General features: G+C 48.0%; 1 protein-coding gene across 1 annotated transcript in view; it reads right to left on the bottom strand.

Moving 5' to 3' along the window:
• LOC123517456 (serine/arginine repetitive matrix protein 2-like) overlaps positions 1-19,239 on the bottom strand; it is a 153,213-nt gene that overhangs the window by 19,047 nt on the left and 114,927 nt on the right. The window contains 1 exon segment of the mRNA XM_045277522.1: positions 10,403-10,440. The gene's annotated coding sequence lies outside the window, so the exon portion shown is untranslated.

The following is a 19,239-nucleotide window of genomic DNA, read 5'->3' as shown; positions in this document are numbered from 1 at the left end:
AAGGCACGGCAGCGGCACTGACTGGCGCACTGGCTCACTGGCTGGCCTCCCTCGCGTCCCTCCCTGTAGGTGACCCGAGGAGCTGATACCACACTCTCTCCTCACCGCGTCACATCCCCGCCTCGCTCGCCTCCCCGCCTCTGCCCCCATCAGCTGATGGTTCTCCAGGCGATGTATCGTCACTTTGACTTTAATCTCAGCCCATCTCGTGTCAAACTCCTGTAATTTTGCTTTCAGGTAAATATTTTAACGCGTACCGATGTGGTGAGGCTGGCGAGATCCACCGTGTACCGTATCATCATCTCATCTGCCCCGATCAACCGGCACGCCACCGACACCACCACCACCACCACCACCCCGCCCTATGCGTAGCACATACAGGAGTCCGCGAGCTATGTACCCAGAGCACCTTCCAGGGACGGCCGCCGCCACACTGCCGCGGTCACTGAGTCCAGCGGGGAGTCTTCTGGATATGAAGACACGGGCAGCGTGCGAGGGCGAGGTCGGTGTTTGGTGAGCAGGTGGTGTGGTATGAGGTATGAGTAACCACCAAACTATGCTGCCGTGCCCCTCGAAAGGAACACACGGGAAGAGCAGCTTTCACAGCCACAGCCACCACCACCACCACCACCACCCGGCGCGGCCCCGAGAGTTAGTCGGTCAGGCCAGGCAGGAATGGGCACAGGGAGCGCCGGCGCGGCACAAAAAACCCTTAATGTACGAGTATCTGTTAACAAAGTAGGCTCCTTAGTAAATCTTAGTGAACGTATCGCACCAGACTAATAACTGTAGGGAGAAAGGGAAGAAGATACGCGCCCTGCAGAGCCAAGGAACATTGAAAGGATTTAGTGCGTCCTTCCTGATAGCAGATCTTGTCGAGCCGCGAGATAAGTATGTACACGCTGGTAGCGTCTTGCCACACGCCTTCCAATGCTGCGCCAAAAGACACCCTTGCTACACCTTACGTCTCCATACACACCTCCACTACCCCATACACCCTCCATCACCATACGAAAATCCTTTCCTACACATCCACCTACCCCACATCTCCACAACACCACAGATATTCCCTCGAACACCACTCCTTCAAGCCTCCCCACCGCACTACACCTCACATCATCCCTTTAGTATCCCACAACACCCCCACACCCTTCCTACACCTTCCCACACCACTGCACCCCACATAGCATTCCAGCAGCACACCACAACACCCTCTCCCATACTTTCACATCACCACACAACACATGTTCCCACGCCGCGCAGCCCCAAACACCCAAACACCTCGCACCACGCCACCGCCATGACTCTACACGTCGCACGCTGCAGGTGGCCACGGCAACACTCCCCTAACAGCGACACTAACATCATTAATCAGGTAGACCCAACTATTACACACACTCCATCCTGACTAACAAAAACATTCCTATGCAAACTGGCGAATGTTAATAAGAGTCACCTAAGTTTAGCTCGTTGTGAAGGTCGCCTGCCTGCTGCCGTCGCCTCTTTAGTAGTAAGGTAGTACGTGGATTGGGTTTAAACATGGTTTATAAGATTGTGTATATATATAAAGCATTGGAAGGTGAGAGTAAAAAGAAAGGAAGAGGTAAAAAAAATAGGAAGAGCGTATATGAATGTAAATGAATATAAACATGAAAAACAAGGATGCGATTTTATAGATTAGTGATGTAAACTATTGATGTCTTATGCGAGACCTTGAGACACCGATTGGGAGGTCACAGTAAAAAGGAAGGAAGAGGTAAAAAAAAAAAAAAAAAAAAAAAGAGGAAGAGCATATATGAATGTAAAAACATGGATGCGATTATTTGCAGCTTATTGATGTAAACTATTGATGTTTTATACGAGACCTCGAGACACCGACACAGGAATCTTATTGGTCTGGTATTGGTCTTTCGGTCCCTCGGTATTGGTCTTGGCCTTCCTACACCTACCACCTCCACCACCACCACCAATGCAGCCTTGAGGTGACACTAGGCAGCTGGCGCGTTAAGAGATGATAATAATTAATGATAATGCTTGCTGTTCGGCGGACGTGTTTTATTGGCGCGTCTGTCTGTGTGTGTGTCTGAACTACGCAAGTGTGTGCAGCACGTGAGGTGGCTGCAGAGTGTAGAAGAAAGATACCCGAGGCTTCTACTTCAGGAAAGAAATGCAAGTGTTTGGTTTTCGCCTTTTATTCTTTCCAACTGATGGAAATTTTGGACAAACATTGATCTGTATACTTCTGGGAATTTCTTTTTAGATTTATCAATAAATTACTACTACTACTACTACTACTACTACTACTACTACTACTACTGCTGCTGCTGCTGCTGCTGCTGCTGCTGCTGCTGTTACTACTACTACTACTACTACTACTACTACTGCTACTACTGCTACTACTACTAATACTATTACTGCTGCTACTACTACTACTACTATTGCCTCTACTGCTACTACTGCTGTGTGTGTGTGTGTGTGTGTGTGTGTGTGTGTGTGTGTGTGTGTGTGTGTGTGTGTGTGTGCATGCGCGCCGCAGCGGAGCGGGCGAGTGTACAAACACAATACAGTGATTGCTTATAATTTCCGTTTCCGTAAATAAAAATAACATCACAAGGTTACAACAGAAGGTTAAGGAAGAGAGAGAGAGAGAGAGAGAGAGAGAGAGAGAGAGAGAGAGAGAGAGAGAGAGAGAGAGAGACGATAAGAATAAAAACAAAATGAAGGAAACGAATGATATAGAAGCAAGAGACAACGAAGTGATAGTTAAGAGGAAGTAAAGGAGAGAAAGAAAATGTAGACACACACAAAGGAAATGAGAAAGGAAGGAAAGGGCAGACTCACACATTTTAATTAGACTCACGTTACTAAAGCGACCACTGAATATACGAGTAAGATATACACCGACAGACCGAGGAGATGAAGGAAGGATAAAAGGAGAGAAACACATGAAGGAGACGAGACGGTGAATACAAGAAGACAACAATGAATATATATGGGAAAGATACATAAGGAAAGACTGAGTGACAAGACAGTGGAAGAGAGAGTATGGGAGGTCAAGAGGTGATGGGGAAGGAAAGGCCTGTGGGAGGAAGAGCCACAGGATGAAGAGGCACAGGGAGGGTGAGATGAGATGCCTCAATGTAGCTTTAGTCCGTCTACTCTAAAGTGGCTTCTGGATTTAAAACCTATTGCATCTTATTGATAACGTAAATGAATTGATGTAAATAATACTTGCTTTCTGTTGATCAACGCACTTATTACAAGGATAGCTCACAGTTTTCCTCAAAATCTGACAAGCACGCATTCCTTGGGGCACCATTCAAACTGAGACCCAGGAGCCACTTTAGAGTAGACATACTATAGAAGAACGTGTGTAAAGATGCATTAGTGTGGGGCCTTGAGGCGGCTGGTGGTGCTGTCTTTGAGGGATCTACTAATGGTTTGAGGTGCCGTGTCTTGTCTTCTTATCTCACAACGTTAATAAAACATTGGAAAAGGTAACATTATTAACCCCTTTAGTACTGGGAAACATTTTTATCTTGAGATTTGTGCACGATTAGACCATTTTATTGACATTACGAAGGGTCTATGGATGTCAGAAGATTAATGGCCACAGTCTTCACTATTTTAATCGCCCATGGACATAAGATTCTGAAGCTGTATAAAGTCACCAAATAGTAAGAAGAGTGAATATGGAAACGTGTCATGGTACTCAATGGGTTAATAATGAATGTTTGAGACGCTGACCTAACTGTCGTAAATATGCTTTGATGTCAATGTGGATAATGAAAGCAATGATAAGAGTATATTGAGGGTGAACTCTTAAAATTTACGGTCAACACCAGCGAGACTTAAATGCCGACATGACAGGTACCCCGCCCACCCATCTTTCCGTGACACGATCCTGGACGCTGACGAGGTTATGTATGAGGTCAAAGAAAGGGCCGTGGTGGTGGTGGTGGTGGTGGTGGTGGTGGTGGTAGTGGTACTGGTGGTAGTGACGGTGGTGGTTGTAGTTAATTAAGCAAATATAATAGATTATCTAATCAGTGAAACATTTATGGGAATATCAAGCATGGGCAGAGAGAGAGAGAGAGAGAGAGAGAGAGAGAGAGAGAGAGAGAGAGAGAGAGAGAGAGAGAGAGAGAACAATACAAAGGTACACACACACACACACACACACACACACACACACACACACACACACACACACACACACACACTTGGAGTACCTATCAATTAGCAGCTTCCCATACCTGCCAGTACCTGCAATTACCTGGTGGACGGCGGGCTACGGAATATTTACCTTTTGCACAAGAATAATTCACCTGGAGCAAATACTCTAATCTCTCCCTCTCTCTCATCAGGTAGTCTAGCCCTTCCCTCCCTGCAGCAAGTATTCACCCTTGATGTATAGCGCACCATCCTTTACTTACCACTTCCCGCCTCGCACCGCCACCTCAGCCAGCCTGGGTCCTCGCTGCCTCCCGGCCTCTTGTAATCCCAGAGTGAAGGACTGACTGACTGAACGAGTGAGAAAGTGAGACTGTCTGAGCGAATAGGTGAGTGAGACTGTACGATTAAGTTAGGGAGAAAGGGAATGACTGAAATAAGTGAGTGAGGGAGAGAGGGAATGAGTGAACGAATGAGTGAGCGAGAGAGAGAGAGAGAGAGAGAGAGAGAGAGAGAGAGAGAGAGAGAGAGAGAGAGAGAGAGAGAGAGAGAGAGAGAGAGAGAGAGAGAGAGAGAGAGAGAGAGAGAGAGAGAGAGAGACGGCTGGATGGATGAGAAATTGAGGAAGTGAGTGCAGTGAAATGGCAAGGAGTATAAAAGTTTTCAGCATAATAGTGGAATAGTGGAAATAGCTAAAATGAATAGTATGTAGTCATCCTAGGATATATCTAAGCATCTACGAGTTACACAGCTGCCGCATATTTATTACAGTTCCAGGAAGCCACGCCCTTAAATTCTAGTTAAGTGGTGGCCGTGAGAAGCTCTTTTTTTCCTTGATCGAATCCCTTCCAACATCCCCGAGGCATCTGCACCTGTGAACTGAGGCTGGGTTGCTGGAGAGGTGGCTGAGGGAAGGGGAGGAAAAGAAAACGAGACTAGGTGGGAGAGGAGGCGTAGGAGGACGAGAAGAAATGTTTCCAACGATAAGTGAGCGGTGCCGCCAAAAATGGACAGCGCCTCAGTCCTGCCTTTAGTGGCGTTCTGTTATCGGCGGCTCACAGGTCGCGGGTGTGAGGTCCGTGTGGTCTGTGAATACTCCAGCTCGGCGCGTACCGCTATCTGACCAAGTAGATTTTGGGGTCTTGGGAGTTGTTAGATAAAATAGTACTTCCTTTCTTCCAGTCACGGTCACCTCTCTACACAGCGCGGCGGTAATGGAAGGTATGATCCGATCTCAATGTGTGCGCTGCTCTAACTTATGCGTGGCGTTCAAAACCTTGATGACACGGGGCGGTCCTGGAGGCGGGCTGGTGAGCGGACAGCCACACACCGCAGGGCAGACCGAGAGAGGCTGGGGCTTAAGACAGCCTCGGCGTGGAGGTTTGGCAGGCTAGACCCTCCATTTATTTGGCCTATAAGGAGGTTGTTGCCTCTTCGTGTGTGTGGCCATCCACCGCCAACAAGAACGTGTAATCACAATGAATGCCAAGGGCGAGGGCGCGTTACTTGGCCATAAAATACAGGTACTGTCAGAGTTTTGCTGTCCTGCCGTGAACTTTATTACCATAATAATAATGTTCAGGAACAAAAACATCCATAATGCACATTTTTTTTTTCTCGTAACAAGTGACCGATCTCTCGTTCCAGTTTGGTTCGGTTCCCTATAATCCAGAAAACAAGGCTGGCGTGGTCACGCGTGCCTCCCTTCCGGCCCTGCCTGGCGTGGCGTGGCCCTTCCTCACCTGCATCGGGAACCATTTCCACGCACGCACGCTTTTCCAGTACAGGTGTTCCTCTCGGAGGGCGGCGTGGTGAGCGGCTGTAGAGGGAGCGAGGTGGGTGACTCACGCCTCAGGGACACCGTGACGCCAGAGAGTAGATGCATGGATACGTTTTCTTTGTTGTTACTTCCTTGCTGCACTGACCCAAACCTTCCACGAAAAGCAAAACTTTCCTTCGCAGCCGTGACGTAAAAATCTGTCACTCACTGACACTCTTTGTACACGAGAGCGACTCCACACCATAGGGACACAGGCAGGGCGGCCGTGGCACCTCACCTGCATCACCACCACAGGACGGCCCTTACTTCACGACCACCACCACACACCTTGAAACCAGTGCCACCTTCATCCCTCCACCTGGTTCACCCACACCGGCCACCACCACCACCACCACCGCCACCACCAGGGGGCCACATAACGGGAGTGGATGATGACGCTTCCCGTAACCAACAAGGAGCGGAAGGGCCCCATTACCTGGCCCGCCGCCCCGCCAGCGCTGCTCCCAGGGTGACGGGGGCAGCAAATCCCCACCCACCCAGCCCAGCTCCGCCCCACCTCAGCCCAGCCATCCCTTCCTCCCCACCCTATCTTTCCCTTTCTCTCTCTTCTCTTCTCTTCCTCTTCCTACTTCTGGTTTTAGTCTGAATTCTTCCCCAAGCAGCCAAACAAGGAGATAATTGTGCATTATGTAATTATGTATGCTGCTATTTGTTTAATTTCTGTAATTCTTGTGTAATCTTATGTAATTCTCAACCTTCTATTTCCTCTAAAGCCAAAGTCTCCAATTTTACCTCTTCCTCCTCCTCCTGTTCCTTTCTTATTCCTGCAGTTCTTTCCTCCTCCTTCTCCTCTCAGCCAGGAAGTCCACAGGAAGATTAATACAGTTTTTTTATTACACCTGAAATAAATCTACTTTATTCCGTTATCATTGCTGTTCATTACGAGTAATTGGCAACTTATAAAGGCGCCGCGCATTCATTAACGTCTTATTAATAGATGTGGAGGTCGCTATTCCTTTGTTTTTCCTTATCAATATGCCTTTCCGTATCATTTTCTTCTCTTTACAAATACCTGCGTGGAATAATATCCCCTTGAAGCAGCTACGCATTACTTTCCTTTATATTTCTCCTGAAGAACGCACTAACTTCACTTTCTATGTATTCACAGCACGTCCCTGCTTCGCTACGCCTCACGGCCGCTGTGTTTATTCTATAGGACACGGACTGGAGTGGCCTCATGTCGTAGTTTTTCTCTTCACCTTCATTAGAGTGTTTATCTTCTCGTCCCCTCAGAACTCCTCCGTCACTGTCGACTTGCGCGCCTCTTAAGGACTGTATGCACATCACCAGTGCCTTTATATAGCAAATGGATGTTTATTAGTGCAAGGCCTTGGACACACACACACACACACACACACACACACACACACACACACACACACACACACACACACACACACAACTTTCCCTCCACTGAAGGCCTGTATCACCCTCACTTCACTGCTAAGTCTCTCCTCAAACAACAAACACTTGTATATCGACCTTCGCCACACGCTTGCTGAAGTCTGTCCCTTGCAGCGCCCTTCACCACGCGACGTGACCTCGACACTGCGCCGAGCCTCATATTTACGACTCTTATGTTTAAACTTTCTTTTGTTGATTCGCGGTGATAAAAACGTCATATTTAGCCTTTGTTTGTTTAGATCAAGGCCTCCAGGACCATCGTGGAGGAGGAGGAGGAGGAGGAGGAGGAGGAGGAGGAGGAGGAGGAGGAGGAGGAGGAGGAGGAAGAGGAGGAGGAGGAGAAAGTAACGTCCTCGAGGTGCAGGGCTTGAAGTCTTGGGCACTGAGTGAGTGATTAGCGTTACCAAGGTGATTAGGATGAGTGGCCCTCGGCGGGACCTTTGAGACAGTGATCGGGAGCGGCCCGTCCATCACAGGCCGACACTCACTACCTGGGGTGAGCCTGTGTTCGCCCCCGGCAGGTAACTAATACATTGGTCCTTAGATCTCTTAACCACGGGGAGTATATTATAAGAGGAGACTGATGGTGAGTGTTGAGTGCTGAGAGGGAAGTTTAGCGTCACTGTGGCGGAAATGGCTCACTGAAAGACCATACCTCCAATAAGAGTTCTTTTGAGAAGTTTTACCTTTTCTTGGGTCTGTGTATGAAAATCTTGTACTCTCTTCTCTAATAAACTTTTTCGTGAGTGGCAACATAGCACTTTTTTTTTCTTTTATGATACCCTATGTTTGCTTCACGTATAGGGGAGAGATAAAGAGCAGTGTGTCGGTGGAGTGGTGCCGCACGGGGTGTCGGAGGCGTGCTAAGTAGCGGCTGTTGAGGCTGATGACCGATATCCAGCGTTGCAAGGGAGCGGGGACGTCTGGGATGCCTCAGGACCCACGGCGTGGAGGGGACGAAGTGAAGGGTAATGAAGGGGGTGCAGGCGAGGACCTCTGACAGACCCCATCATTACAGACGCTCCCCAACGCCCTGTCACCCCAACTGTCCCCTCCCTACTCTTCCTCCTCCTCCTGCCATTCTTACGCCCAGCTCGCGCCTCCATAAGAAGTAAATTGATAGTTAAAGGAGTTATAATCAATAATAAGGTAGATAAGACAATTGAACATGGTAAAAAAAAAAAAATCTAAAACAACAACTAATGATCTGAATTTTCCTAAGAGCTATTTTCAAAGGCTATGTAATATTTCTTAGTTGAGTTCTCATGACCATTTCTCACAGTTCTCGGTGCAAAAATCCTTGGCATCACGAACGTACCCTTGAAAAAGAATAGAAGGAGAAGAAGACTCCAATTACTTCCACTAGAGCCTGCATGTTCAAAGTTGCCAAGATGAGACACAGGACACGTTTGCTTGGGAATACATTTCTTAATCCAGTGAGAGAAAAGATCGAGATGATAATATTTCGTTTGGTTTCTACGTACATACATCCAAACCCACGGATTTCTCTTTACTCTCTACGCCTCTTGCGGGAGACTCATACAGAAGAAATCAGAGTAAAAGCGTGAGATCTGATCCAAGGGCGTCACTGCGATGGTCTAGGAGTGCGTTGGTGACTAGTAGTGGCGCGCGTATCACCTTCACAAGGGAGTAACACGTAGAGTAGTCATAAAGGCAAGTCACCACCACCATCACCACCACTGCCAGTTCTCAGCCTTGTCTTGTCTCCAGTACTCGGTAAAATACAACGAGAAAATTCGAGTCACTTTCTTCTGCTCACTTTTTCACGGGAATGCTTGAGGTTATTGCAAGATTGAAGGAATAATATCAGCAGTGAGTGTAAAAATTGCAACTTATTTCGCCACCGCCTTTCCCACGCCTGTTCCCCGCGACCACCATCCCCGAACCAGCCAAGGGAGGGAGTGCTGCGCGGCGGGGAACACGAAGGCAATTGTCAGGAGAAATTACTGCAGTTTGAGGGCGACAAGCAGTCAGGGTGCGGAGGGAGGAGGAGGGAGGGAGGGAGGGAAGGAGTAGGGGAGAAAGACAGGAAGGAAGGACGGAAGGAGATAAGGATTGAAGGAAGGAAGGAAGGAAGGAAGGAAGGAAGGAAGGAAGGAAGAAAGGAAGGAAGGAAGAAAGGACGGAAGGAGGTAAGGATTGAAGGAAGGAAGGAAGGAAGGTAGATGAGGAAGGGACAATAATCTCTCTCTCTCTCTCTCTCTCTCTCTCTCTCTCTCTCTCTCTCTCTCTCTCTCTCTCTCTCTCTCTCTCTCTCTCTCATGGCCGTCCCCAGAACGTCTCCGCTCCATCAAAGTGACACGGATTGTTTCTATTGTGGCGCCTCGATATACCCTCGTTCTTTTTTCCCCTCCACCTCCACCACCACCACCACCACCACTACCTCCAGCACCATCACCACCACCACCACCACCACCGTGACCATCAGTGAGCCTCATTACACTCAATCCATCATTCACAGTGTCGACAAAGGTGACAAAGGGACGCCACTCGGAACAACAACATGAGGAGTCCAAGGGCGTTACTTATCATTTTCGCTCTCCATTTCCATCGCCTCGCACCGACACGTACCATTTATAACGTAGCCTCTGACCTCTCTCTCTCTCTCTCTCTCTCTGGGATGTGTATATGTGTCAATGAGGTACTGTGATGTGTTTTTCTTTTCGTTTTTCTCTTTTTTTGGTATGTTTGTATTGAAATAATAACGATAATGAGTGATTTCCTTCAGCGTGTACTGGATGTCGAAAAAAATCGTGTTCCTATTTTATGTACCGCGTGTTGTGAAATCATTGAAGGTTGTTGGATTGACTGAGTGATTTATTGAGTGGTTTTTGGTTTTCTAAGCTGTAGTGTTAAGAGTATTTCAGGTTGCTGTGCAAGAGATCTGCAGTAAATAAAGAGGATAGGACAGTATAAGGATCGTAATAGAAGATGGGCACTTTGGCTTGATATAAAAACACTCACCGTGGCGCGCAGAGCAGGACTGATGGGGGTGGGCGGATCTGTGGAGACAAAAGAGAAATGTGTAAGGTTATCTATTAAACTACCAGCACACTGAGGTAAAAATGTGAAGAAAAGAGAAAAAAATAATAGAAAAAAACTGCTCCAGATTTTTCTTTCTTGTATAAAGAGAAAAACGGCTTATTTGGTTAAGTGAAACGCGCGCTTTACACACACACACACACACACACACACACACACACACACACACACACACACGTTAAACAAAATAGTAATAAAAACAGGATGATTATCAATGCAAATTTTTAACTATAAGCTAATAAGACCATGAACTTATTTGGGAGCGAGGAGAACAGTGTGTGTGTGTGTGTGTGTGTGTGTGTGTGTGTGTGTGTGTGTGTGTGTGTGTGTGTGTGTGTGTGTGTGTGTGTGTGTGTGTGTGTGTGTGTGTGTGTGTGTGTGTGTGTGTGTGTGTGTGTGTGTGTGTGTGTGTGTGCGTGCGTGCTACAGGTGTTTGAGTTAGCAATGTTGCGTTACTTGGGTATGTTTAGCGGCAAAGTACCATTTAATCTAAGGCCGCAGTAAAAGACAGCTAAACAGGGATAGAGAGGGAAGAAAGAATATTGCCCAAGGAGACTTTGCCTGAACGAATGAGGCTAAAATTAGAGTGCTGTTGGCAGTGGTGATGGTGGTGGCGATAGTAGAACACTGGTAGTAATAAAAAAAAAATAAAGAAGAAAAAAATGAGTGAGGAGAGAGAGAGAGAGAGAGAGAGAGAGAGAGAGAGAGAGAGAGAGAGAGAGAGAGAGAGAGATGGTAATGACAGTGATGTTGATGGTGGCTGTGAAGAGATGATGATGAAGATGATGGTGATGATGACAGGTGAGGGTGTGGTGGTGTTGGTTGTAGTGATCACGTCAGCTGCTCTTGACACACTCAGTAGCGCTTGACAGGTAAAGAATAAACTGGTGAGGGCAAAAAGGAGTAACACCGGTGAGTGATGCTACTGAAGGCCTAGCATATTCCTAAACACTTCGCCATTCTGTCTCGTATATCTAACTACTGTGGGATTTTCAACCTTATTCTTATGATTCTAGTGATGCGGCGAGCTTTGATATTGCGTTGAAGTCACACACGCTGATAATGATAATGATAATGGCAATAACCACTAAAAATCAGCCAAACAGGAGCACCAAACAGCACCAGATGGAGGTGATGAAGGATGCACGAGCACAAGCACCACACCACCACCACCTCTACCTGCCTTGCACCTTGACAACACCCACACAACACCTCAAAAAGCCTCAACATACACACCACCTGAACGCTGACAACTACACTATAAACGCCGCCGCTAATCCCATTCATTGCTAGTCCGCTCACACGTCACTCGTCGCGTCACAGGCAGAGGGGTGGTGAGGTGAGCGGCAGGTGATTGTCGGCAACTGCACGTCACTCACGCCCCCGCGCGTCCCCGGCGTGGGAGAGGCAAGGGTGGACCGTGCTTGCTATTTTTGTATTCTCACGGGCTCTCGTGCTTCTTGGAGGAAACTATCACAGATTTACAATATACCTGGCGCAACAGCACAGCATAAGGCGAGGTTACTGGTGCACCGAAGCCCGCCCGCGCCCACTGCCGGGACTCGGTGGTCGGGGATGGGATGGGGAGGAGGAACCTGCTTTAGAAGGCTTCCTCCCCCCCAGCCAGTGCACCGTAGCAACCACCTCCCTCTCTCTCTCTCTCTCTCTCTCTCTCTCTCTCCCCGCTGATCGACTTATTTTCCCAGTGTGATGTATACATTAATACATTCAAGGCAGAGGAATGGATGCTTGCTTGGTTGTTCCATACTGTTTATAAATTGAGCTGTAGGTTGATTGTCCTCTCGTCTCCCTCTTGCCATCCTGTCCCTAACCCTTTCCCCCGCGCCTCCCTCCTCGCTGCGCCACGCACTGTGTTTACCAGAAAAAAAGAAACTAATTCGTATCGATTCCCGCGGATAAGTAAAACAATACACATCATTAGCGTCGGACAAATTGTATTAAGTGTATACATGACCTGCTAGGGAAACACATTGCACTCAAGCACACGCACACACACACACTCACACACTTAGCACCGACAGCCTCGCCGCAAGTCCTGGTTGTGTGAGGCTGGCGCGCCCCTCATGGCTGCTTCCGAGACCACGTTTTTATGGACACATCCCCTTTAGTATAAAATAAATAAGATCTTAGTTATTCCGGAATAATTATATTAAATACAATATTTATAATCTAACAGGCAAGCATAAGGATGGGTTGCTTAACCACGCAGGCAGCGGGACCCGGGAGAGAGAGAGAGAGAGGGAGGGAGGGAACCAGGCGGAGCAACTGCGCACACCTCACCCACCCACCTGCCTGTCTGCCTGCCTGCCTGCCTGCTGGTCCTGCTTTACAAACTACACTAGATAACCTACTTCTACCTCACAGGAAAACGGCGGAATGACACATACATGCATACATTAACAAACAAGAGCACCTCAACCTGTCTCTGTCACTTATCACCTATGTAGAGCATGAGACCTTCCCTTGCCCCCTGTCACAGTCTCTTTCCAAGGCAGCCGAGTAGAGGGGGCCGTGGCAAGGGCTGGGGGAGTGCAGGAAAGCTGGGAGAAAGGGAGGAAGGGAGGCAGGAAGGCAGGATGACGGCCGTGTGGGGTCTGCATGCGAGGTAGAAGGTGAGATGAGATGGCAAAGCGGGAGGGAAGTGAGTCATCGTGAGAGTTGTGCAGGAGGAGGCGACTGGGCAACAAGACGAAGCTTTGTGAGAGAACGCGACAGGTTGGAGAAGCGTCGGAGAGGTGAAACGGGAGTGATAAATGGGGAGGGTTCTGGTGCGTGCGTTGAGTTACTTAATTGGAGAGGTTGTAGTGAATGAACTTAAGTACTTGGAAGAAGGGTTGTATGTATGTGTGTTTGGGGGGGATGGAGAGTTCTTGCTAAGTAAAAACAGGTGAATGGAAGCGCATGGGAGGAGAGAAAAGAGAGAGCAGGAGGGTGATAACAGGGAAGCATCGTGGGACAGGTGAAGGTGTAGCGTGAGACCAGAACAACCAGAAAGCAGTGACGAACAGAAGACAGTAACGGGGGAAAGCTAAAAACACAACGGGGCGACTCATATTAGATTTCCTTATAAAGTCGCGGAAAAAAAAAGGGAGGGAGGGGAAGTGAACGGAATGACTTGCTTTGAAATTACTTCCCAGTTCACATGAGTTCAGAAAGAGTACTGACGGAGTGGCATTCCGGGGCATGGGAAGCTGTGGAGGATGGAGACGGAACTCACTATACCATCAGAATATTTCAACTTTCTACCCAAAGTCTTGTTTCTAATCTGACTTAACCCCTTCATTACTATGCCGCGTTTTCATATTCATTCTACTTACTATTTAGCGGCTTTATACAGCTTTAGAAACTTATGTGAGGATTGAAATAGTAAAGACTGTGGCCATTAATCTTCTCACCTAATGTAAATAAAATAATCTGATCATACCCAAAAAATCATGGTAAAAATGCGTTTTGAAGGGGTTAAGCGTTGTCCTGTCCTAAGCGATCGGCCTGTTTCTCCCAATCTTGTTCTGTCTAGACTAAGGACTCTAACTACACATAACCTTGCAGTAACGAACTATAACCAAACGTAGAGTGCACCACCCACACTGTAAACTGTATTATAACCTTACATTTCATTAATCTTTAGTGGAATTCATAATTTTAATAACAGTTAAACAAGAACTGCGTCACTAACAAGAAAACACACACACACACACACACACACACACACACACACACACACACACACACACACACATCATGAGAACCCACCTAGTCATCTCTATGCTGCTGAAGACAGAAACAAATGCCTTTAAAAACTACCACTTCTGCTTTCTTGACGTGTTAATGCCTTTCGGTCACAGCTGTAGGTAGTCCACATATCAGGTTACTCCTCCGGCAGTGGTGTGACCGCGGGGAATCGGGACTAACACGCGGAAGAAGCTCACGTCTTGATTATTCATAACCTGCCTGCCTTATACGCCTCGCCTCGCCTTTGGGGTAAGGAAGGGTGAGTGAGTACGAGGCTGCGTCCGGCGACCTCACCTCCTCAATGCTAATCCTTCATGACACTAGTACGTAATAGTGGTAGTAGTATCTAGTCTCTGTAGTTTTTTACAATGGATTGGTAAAAAAAAATAGTAGAAAGGAAGAACCTCCCACCTTTAATGATCTGACAGAGCCACAACAGGAACAGCAACAGGTCAGGAAGAAGAAAGAAGAAATAAAAATGTAAAGGTAATTTTAGTATGGTTCATTGGACGAAGCTTAGAGAGAGAGAGAGAGAGAGAGAGAGAGAGAGAGAGAGAGAGAGAGAGAGAGAGAGAGAGAGAGAGAGAGAGAGAGAGAGAGAGAGAGAGAGAGAGAGAGAGAGAGAGAGAGAGAGACTTATTGAGGCCTGTATATTGCCTACTACTCAAGACTATTATTACCAATGATGAACAGACACTAATCTTGGACGAAGCCTTCTGCTCTGTGTGTGTGTGTGTGTGTGTGTGTGTGTGTGTGTGTGTGTGTGTGTGTGTGTGTGTGTGTGTGTGTGTGTGTGTGTGTGTGTGTGTGTGTGTGTGTGTGTGTGTGTGTGTGTGTGTGTGTGTGTGTGTGTGTGTGTGTGTGTGTGTGTGTGTGTGTGTGTGTGTGTGTGTGTGTGTGTGGGGTCGCATGTGATTTACGACGAGGCGAAGGACCGCTAAACCACTACTACTACTACCACCAACACCACCACCACTACCACCACCAGCACCATTAATCACTTGCAGAACCAAACAACAACAGCAGCATCACCAGCAGCAGCAGCATCACCTCCGCCTTCCTATAGTTTGACCTGACCATTTCTCTCCTTCACCATCCATCACCTCGCGCCCTCATCCCAGGCAGGCGGGCGGGCAGACAGGCGAGCGGGCGGGTAAAGATCAAGGGATATGTATGCCGTCGCGGCCACAAGTCAAACACTCATCACTTGGGCCCATATTCTGAAACACTCCTTACTGCACGTCCACTATCTTCGAAGGCTCTTGTTTAAGCTACACAGATATATACACGTGTTTCTGTGATTCTAGGGATAGATTAACGAGATTTCTACATTATTAACTGGCGAAACGGTCTTGAGAATCAGGTTGACGATCTTTGTGGCCTTTGATAGACAGTCGTGGTGAGATAGCAAAGCGTTTCGGAATACTGGCTTAAGTCTTACTGTGTTTACTGGTTGCTTTCTGCCTTGAGTCCTCTGATCTGCTAAGAATTAACGTTAAAAATTTTAATACAGTAGTGATGAATAGCTATGTTACCCGAGCTTTTACTGTGTTTATGGGTTTGCTTACTGTTTTAAGTCCTTTAATAATTTTATAGGAGTGAAAAGTGAAGGTTAAAAGGCTAAATAGTGGGCAGTGACTTGTATCTGTTACTCGAATACTGACCATGACACTTGTATGAGAAGAAAAGAGGCTATCATTGTACAGCTGGTGGAGTAAAAATGACAGCAGCTGAAAGAATTGACTACCAGCAGAGCGTAAGATTGAAGGCTGAAGGAAAGCGCTATACAAAGTGGATGTGTGTGTTGTATGTTACTCGATTACTAACCATGACTGTACGTATACTATTGAGAGGAGGAAAAAGGGAGCATCATTATCTCTTGTCCATCCTCGAGGTTACAGCGGACAGAGGAACAATGGTAGCAACTGAAAGACCAGCTGACCATCACCTATATTGCTACCTCCACCGACACCACCACCATCACCGCCACCACACCACTACCACCAACAACAACAACTTCGCAGCTCCAGCAGGGTCAGCATCAGTAGCGTTAGTCATCACCATCGTTATCAACAGACGGTTATAGTGACAGTCACCGCTACAATCAACACCCGCCATCACCACCACAGTCACCACATTCACCACTCTTCACACTGTACTTCATCATCATAAATTCTGCAAGGATCATTTACTGTGTGTGTGTGTGTGTGTGTGTGTGTGTGTGTGTGTGTGTGTGTGTTAGGGTCCGGCCGTGGGTACAAACATGAAACTGTTACAGCCGCGAGTTTACACGTTATAAAATCCACTTTATTCTGTCATAAAACCACAACACTCACTCACTTTGTTTTATTTTGTCATAAACAGTTAAGTGTGGTCAGTTACACGCACTGTCGCGTCGCCATCAGCTTGTTTGATGCAGCAGTCTCTCCGGTACTCACGTGGACGAACTGGTGACCCTACGAACACACATGACCAGCTGGGCCAGTCAGGTCATGATGATCGCAGCGTATGTGGTTATAAAAAATAGAATAACGGTCATTAGCTGCTCTAAAAAACCTTAATTCACGAATCTGTTACATTTCTTTCTTAATTCCTCTATGGTTCACCGATTACTTGAAGAAAAAAATACTAAAGAGACGAGTACATTCCCTGGTCCGGATCACTGCTTCCCTATTCGAGGGTAGACCGCTATCCCGAGGAGGCCCCGGGGCGGGACACGGGCTGGAGCTGCCAGGCCGGGGGAGGCGGGGAAGGGCGGGCACGCGGGGTGTCGTCTGAGGTAATGGGCTGCTTTGGCACGACAGGCTCTGCCAGCCTTCCTCCTCGTCGTCATCGGACACGAAGCCCCGAAGCGAGGATTTTATGTGAGGACTTGACCTGAATACACGATTGCTGATGCTGCACTCAGGGTCTTGATAAATATTTACATGTGAATACCATGACCCCGCCGCGGTGCGCGACCCCAGGGTTCCGTCACACGGCGCGCTAGGCTCTCCCTGCCGCACCACACCGCAAAGAGCTCCCACCGAGGGGCATTAGGGTGAAATTACCACACGTGTCTGAGATATGAGGTCTTTGCCTCCTCCACTAGCCTTTCTCTTGACGTTTTTTTCTTTTCACTTTAAAGGACGCGACACGGTTGGTTGTCTTTCCATTCATTTCCTTCAATTGCGTAAGTCCGATTTATAAATTGCTCTCTTCCTTCCATCACCGGAAGCAGACGACGCGTCTCGTGGTGCAGGACTGAGCCGAGACACACGGAGGCAATGCTTGGCCATACACAGCTTGTGCTTGGAAAGTGATGATCGATCCTGCGTGGGAACCAGAAGCAGAATCAAGTCACAACGCCGGTCAGCGGAAGGAGCGCCTCTTGTGTCGCTGCCTTGACCGCCACTTCCTCGAACCGAAATACCTCGATTCCTGAGTCTATATTTCACCTTGAGAAAACGAAAATGAAGATTATGCGGCTGTAAATCAATCTTTGAGTTAATTGTTTTACTTTTAAGAGAACAGCGGCGGTGGTGCGGACAGGTGAAGGTGTGGGCGCCTTGAACAGTAACCACCAGTACATGACCAGCTGCGTTTTTAGGACTCAGCGGGAAGGAAAGTAAGACTGTGAAGATTTCTCTCATTAGTCTCTGTAAAAAGTACTGCAAAAATATCGTATTCATGAGCAGAAAGAAAAATACGAGAGGATTCGAGCCTTTTTGATGGTGAGGCGGCGAAGCGCGAGGCAAGGATGACTTCCCCCCGCTGCTACTGCCGGTCCAGGCGTCCACAAGGTCCAGAGTCGCGGCCCAGATGAGGCAGCGCAGCCCTTACGCAGCGGCGGCGGGGGAGGCGCGACCCACTGACCCCAAACACCGTCCCGCCTGGTATGCTGATGCTGGAGTTTTTGCCTGCGCTGTGGACTCTCGGGGGCGACTCGAGGCACCGAGGGGCAGCAGGAGCCTCGCGTGACGGTACACTGGCGGTCACTATTGGCACGGGCTGGCGTGCCAAAATGCTGCTCGCTTACTGCACACATTGTCTTATTAAAGTGAGGGAAACTCACCACAATTACGGGAACCTTTTTTCTTTAATGTAATTCAGTGGGCGGCACGGTTCACGTCACCTGTATGGCAGATGACTTTTAAGTCTTTTCTGGTCTTTCTAATTTGCAGGGCTGAAAAATAGATTTGCTGCTGGCATCGCATTCCATGACGCCCGGCGCCGCACAGCAGTGAGTATTTGGTAGTAAAAGAGGGTCACAACTGGGCGAGTAAGGCGGTCGGTCCAGTGAGCGCCAGCACTGACCTCACAAGTAGTGACCCGCGCTGGCTGCCCGTCTCTTACCTGCTGGCAACCATCAGCGTGAGGCCGCCCGACACTCGGCCCGCCCGTACCTCCCTCTCGCTGCCATCACCATGACACTGCTTGTAAGTGATGCAAACGTCCATCAAGACACTCCTTGCCGACTTCATTTTACACCAGAAACATGATAGCGATTATCTTCAGAGTGACTTTCTCAGAAATGCTTACATGATGTACTGGCAATTGCCTCCACAGTTACATTCCTCGGGGCTCAGTTTTAAGTCGTGTCGGGCCAAACAGGGACACTTGACAGCCACACCCGCTATTCATTCCTCCTTACATGGGTGGTCGATAGATTGCCTGAAGGAGGCGAGTGAAGGTACCAGCGCGTACATGTGTCATTTCAATGGGATGACACAGTGAGTTTTGCGTCCTACTGTGAGGCTCTTGACCTAATGCAGGCCCAAGGGCGGCAGTTGGCAAGAGGGAGACTCCTATACTTTTGTCCAATTAGAAGATATTGTCTTTCCATCAACATCACCTTTTGTCTCCTTTACTTCGACTCATTTGGTCGCTAAATTTCAACTACAGTTCCTTTGGTGTGACTGGAAAATTCGACAGCTGTGAAAATGCCAAAAGAGAGATGGAAGTAACTATCACACACTCACAGTTCTCAGTCTGAGACAAGCGCAGGCAAGACACCAGTGTGTATC

The sequence above is a fragment of the Portunus trituberculatus genome, chromosome 42, assembly GCF_017591435.1.
Source record: "Portunus trituberculatus isolate SZX2019 chromosome 42, ASM1759143v1, whole genome shotgun sequence".
NCBI lineage: Eukaryota > Metazoa > Arthropoda > Malacostraca > Decapoda > Portunidae > Portunus > Portunus trituberculatus.
The sequence above is the reverse complement of the archived record's forward strand: the minus strand, read 5'-3'. Positions and strand labels throughout refer to the sequence as shown.